We start from the raw sequence: 6,000 nt of genomic DNA, 5'->3' as shown, positions 1-6,000 counted from the left end.
CCCATACTGGCAAAGGAGGTAGTTCCGTCCATAATACTCCATAACCTTTTTATAGAGTTTTAAACCTCTCACAACAGGGTTTAATATTTTAAAACTCTTGGCAGTAAAATGTAAATTGCTCATAAAACTCCCGTCAAAATATGTGTCTGAGTCTGACTCTTTGATATGTATCTTCCTTGTTGACAAGTAATGCATGCTCAGCAATATGGACTGGCTATATATTTACTACCGTCCATTTCAACTGAATGTATCTTAGATAAGTCTTTATCTCGCGATTTCTGTAGAGATTGGTGTGATTTTCAATCGCTTCCATTCTTCATTGGGTAGCTTTAATTGTTTACAAATTCAAATAAACATTTGAAACCTAAAAAATTGAAAAGTTCTTAGCTCACCTGAAGAATGTTGTGCTCACCTAGTTGTGCAGTTTTTAAGGCTACGTTATTAGTACCTATCCAAGGTGGTCCGAATTTTTACGCACATCTCTTTTAAAGTAAATCGTAAAACTGGTGCACTTTTAATGGAAGTTATTACATTGTATAGGGAAGTTATGGAATTAATTCATAGGATAAAACAGATATTTCAATGCAGAATTGCAATCGAAAATTGCCTAATGTAAAGCTTTGGTTCCGAATCCTAGCCCATCTTAATATGGTAAAATGCACGACGATGTTTGTAAAGCATTTTATATGCGGAATTCAAAATCTCTTGAATTATTATTTACCTCTTGTTCATATTTACATGTTTATAAATGATACAGTTATTTAATTTTTGTTCGTTTCCTTGTATTCCCTATATTAGTGTATTCCAACTGATTTAATTTATTTTGTAAAATTAGACTTATTAGAAAATGCGGCAATAAACGATATATTAATGTTGTTCATGTTGATGTGTACCGGAATTGGTAATCAATTATATCAGGTTACGTACCTTGACGTCCAGGTCATTTGAGGAGTTGTGGACGTCAAGGCACGTCACCTTTTATAATTGATAAATGTTTTCTTGGAAGTGATGGAGATAACTATTGATGTAATATTATGAAGCGTCTGGTCAAAAGTTACAGTCCAAATTATCGTATTTACAAATCTTGTTTGAACGGTCGTGAAAAATTAAAGGACTTAAGTTAATTAATTGTATATACATCGGCCAGGAAAATATAAGCTAACATGTTTTGAATTAATTTAACAGTGTAAAAGATATTCTTATTAAATCTGCAACAATAATATTGCCTCTAAATAATTGATTTTAAATATCTTGCTAAACGTTACCTGTATCTCCTATATATCCTAAATAATATTGGTGTTATTATTTTTAGATTCAAAAATTAGTTATAAGCTCACATTAATTTCTGGTATTCTTTAAATTTGCTCACCACGGCCCTGTGCATGGATTGTGTTTAAATAAAACTCCAACTCAATTGGTTCGTGTAATTAAGAGTGGAGTTTTTAACCAAAACATTTCCGGGACATTTCTTACCGTTCATTCATGTATGCGGTTGATAGACCGGCTTACGGGTTTTTTTTTCAAAAGTTCGTGAACCTCATTAACTTTACATTCAGATGATGGTTGTTTCTGTATACATTTTCTATAGGTAAAAATCTGATGTCCTTTTGGTTATTTTTGGTTTAGACCTAAAACAAATATTATTGATTGGCAGCAGAACGGTCTAATATTGGCTCAATCAAACAATATATATTTTTATTCTGAACTGGCTAAAATTCCAATATAGAAGTGGAATGTCTACAGTACGGTCCGCGAGATTCTGCAGTTAAGGGATAAGCCTATTTACCACGTGACTTCGAAGTAGCCAATGAGGACCACTCGTTGTTTCAATCCTTGTATATAACTAGTGCACTTGTTGCTCGAATTCGAACAATTGCAAAGTATTACCATTGTATTACCGACGTTCTTTCAAAACGAATTACAGTCATAATTTCCAAAGACTTAAAAGAGTCAACTCAAAGATAATGTAATCAACCACTCCTTTCCAGTTATCGAAACTGAAAACGAACGCGTTTGTGTGTATCATGTGTTTACAGCTGATTATGTATGAACAGCTGTAATTCATAAACATTATTAGTGGTTTAAGTATAAACAAAATCTTTTCTTCATAAGAAATACATTGGGATTTTGATGGCCTGTGGGACAAAGCCGAGGACTTTTATTACATGAATTGTTGAAAAGGGGCGTATACACAATCAATACTTCATTTTGACACATCGTTTGTAAATATCCGTCCATTATTAACAGAGGAGTAGTGTTTCTTAGAAATCGCCTTCACGTATTATTTATAAGGACTAGTTGTACCCGCGGGCTTTGCCCCGTTTAACTTCATAAGTCAACATAGACATATATGACCCCATACACCACACATATACACCCCCACACACGACACACATATACATATACAACACATTGACACATAGACACACAACACACAACACATAGACATATACGAACCCATATAGTGATATTCGGCATGGCTCAATCACGTCCTGGTTGAAGTTCGTTCGCTACGCTCACTCACCTTTAGGTTGGAGCTCGTTCGCTGCGCTCACTTGCCTTCAGGTTAGCTCGTTCGCTACGCTAACTCGCCTCCAGGTTTGAAGTTCGTTCGCTACGCTCACTCACCTTTTGGTTGCAAATTAGCTGTCGTCATAGAGTTAAAAAATTAATAGTGCTGCACCCTGTTGGTAATCCTTGTAACTTTAATGCTATTGAACATCATAGAACAGAACCAACTTGTTTATTTGAAACAGCTGTTAAGATTCATTAATTCTTTTTAAATATGAAAAAACATAAGGTTAACATGGGAAACTCCAGAGCCACTGGGGCGGAGCCCGAAAGCCCGATCAGAATAAAGGCGGGGACACACTTGTCATACACCCTTCCGATCCGACTCCGATCATACTGCGGTACGACTGTCGGAGAGGGGAATGGTACATAACATTGAACGCAGTTGTTCACACCTCTCCGACACGCGTCATGTCATACTCCGATCCTACTCCGATTTTGGTTCCGATCACGCACCGACACTGCAGTCTATTCGTTTGTCGGATGCAGGACGGGTTGTTTCTTAAAAACCACCTTTATTCTTAAGGTTTAGGAACAATGGTTTAAGATAAATATATGCCGATGCTTGATTTGAAATCTGTGCGTGCATACCTTCAATTCGAGACCTCAATCATGAAAATCGGACGGGTAGAAGAGCTAAACGAACTCGAGAGAGAAAAACCTATAATATATATAATGGGCACTTGCTTTCCTTCCATGCAGAATGGACCCAAATTCTCCGTTTTCCACTGCCCTCCAGAGATGTCTGACTTTCTTCCTCTTCATCTAGACAAACCGCCACCATGGCTAAATCCTGAATACCAAAGTTTTTGAACATACAGTATTTATCACCTTCTGCACGTAGTTTACGTTTACGAATCAAGACTGGCGAGTGTTGATACCCGGTGGAGGAAATCAGAGATGGGTCGCCGGTTCGGAAGCGTGTATGACATGTGTGTTCACCCCCTCCGATCCCGCACCGATCCTTCTGGAATCCCGCAAATCGGATCGTAGTAGGATCGGAAGGGTGTATGACAAGTGTGTCCCCGCCTTAAAATCCTATTCAATGCCCAAAGAATTGGTGTACCGAATTTCAGCCTCCTAGGTAAAAGGGGAAGTGGGAGAATTAGTGATGAGTGAGTGAGTGAGTCAGTCAGTGAGTCAGTGAGGGCTTTGCCTTATATTTAGATACGTGAAGGCGATTTCTACGAAACACTACTCCTCCGTTAATAATGGACGGATTTTTACAAACGATGTGTAAAAATAAAGTATTTTTTGTGTAGACGCCCCCTTTCACCAATTTCTGTAATAAAAGTCCTCGGGCTTCGCCCCTCAGGCCATCAAAATCCCATTGTATTTCTTATGAAGAAAATATTTTGTTTACTTAAACAGACGAATAATTTGTATTAATTACAGCTGTTCATAGTAAACACATGATACACACAAGAGCGTTAGTTTTCAGAGTGAGTTCGTTTTTAATTTCGATAACTGAATTGGTTACATGATCTTTCAGTTGACTCTTTTAAGTAATCTATTATGACTGTTATTCGTTTTGAAATAACGCCTGTAATAGTTTGCAATTGCTCGAATTCGAGCAACAGGTACACTAGTATCATCTAATAATTGATTTGAAAATATTGTTTAGTATTTTAATTAGTGTCGTGAACAGGCGATATGGCAATGTCGTACTACCCTTGTGTTGTGATTGGCTGTAACCAACTGCAGACTCTCGTGGTCCCTACTTTAGTTATATCTACAATGTGAAAACCCGTAGGCCTATGTATTTATTGAAAAAAACGTTATTTCTAAAATACCAAATGTAGGTATACCTTCATAGGTGTAATTTATTTTTCAGCGTAACGGTCAAACACCATTGCCGTAATCGACAATTTAAAATGAACACAAATGACGAACCGACAATTGGTGAATTAGCACATTGAAAATAGAGTGTGACTGGAACTGCAGTTTTTCGTTGAGGATATGTCCACTGGCGGTGTTGTTGTGGTATAATTTGTAAATTTCAAATTCCTCTAACGTGTTTAGTTTACTACCTTTTCTGCATTTATGTAGCACCTCAAGACCGTCAGCAATCTCACTCATGTTATGGTTTAGGTCGATTAAATGCTGGGCAAACGCTGAATTCTGTTTGATTAAACGTGGTTTGGGCCTGTGTTCGTTGTAGCGAGTAGCGAACCCATGATCTTTAGCCCAACATATTGGCTCAGACAATCTTGGCATTTGATGATGTAAACACCTGTCATTTCGATTTTATCTCTTGATCGGTCAGTTTGTGACAGGGTGTTACGAGTACGGTTTGTAGTTTTGAGTGTTAATTCGATTCCCTACCTACGAAGCTCTTTGGATAGGCAATTTTGTAGTGTGTAGGAATATTCAACACACACGTACTTCTTACGTTCGTCCTTTTGTTTGACCTCTCTATCATGTGTTAAGTTTGTCTACAAGCCCGCTATTATAGCCGTTGGATATGGCTATAGACAGATTAAGAGTCTTCCTTAGTGGAAGCCATGTTGGATTTCTTCCCCATAAGAACAATGTTAACTTTGGGTCCAAATATCTCATCAGCAAATGGTCATATAATTATGGATAAGGAGTTAAATTTAAGGAATTGCGGTCCTCTAGAGATTGACGTTTTTTATTTCACAATTTTTAATTTGTATAATGAATAATTGATTATTAATTAGCTTAAAATTAAGCTAATTATTGAAAGGAAATGAAAATGGATTTTCGAAATTCAAAAACCTCAGTCACGAGTCTATTATGTTAAAAATACAAATTATAAATTTCAAAGCTATATCTTAACAAATAACGCCCTTACGTGTCCACAAATGATGTAATGTTTAACATTGTTCTTATGGGGAAGAAATCCAACATGGCTACCACTAAGGAAGACTCTTAAGGAACGCGGCAGCGTTCCGCCCGGCCAAGTCCTCCAGCGGTACAAGCTGCTGCAGTGTATATATACATGACGTGACAAAGTGGCTTTTTTACTCGTCTATAGCTCTGAAGAAACAAAAGCTATTAAAATAACTATTCATCTACTGGATTGGGGCACTCATTCTCAACAAAAAAAAAAAAACGGTTGTGTTTGAGCCAAGAAAAACTAGTTTGAAAATTCACAAATTTTCCTTGTTCTCCTTCTTCTCCTTCTCCTTGAATGTTGACGGACCTACAGCCCAAATAGTGCAGTAGAAATAGGGTTTGAGGTGGAACTAATTGCAACAGAAATTATTCCAGTTAGAAATGGTAGGTAATACACTTTTAAAAAACATACTAAAAATATACATTTGTACTGTTACGCAAAATACGGTTTTTTGGTCGCCATTTAAAAAAGTGTAAAATTTTAAATTATTGTTAAAAAATCTGGTTTGGTATTAAATTATAGAACATTTCATGCTGGCAAAGAATATAATGGTTGAATTTAAAATATAC

Source organism: Macrosteles quadrilineatus, unplaced genomic scaffold (genome assembly GCF_028750875.1).
Source record: "Macrosteles quadrilineatus isolate MER2022 unplaced genomic scaffold, UCM_ALF_1.0 Scaffold_5__1_contigs__length_97177068, whole genome shotgun sequence".
NCBI lineage: Eukaryota > Metazoa > Arthropoda > Insecta > Hemiptera > Cicadellidae > Macrosteles > Macrosteles quadrilineatus.
This window is presented reverse-complemented; position numbering follows the sequence as displayed.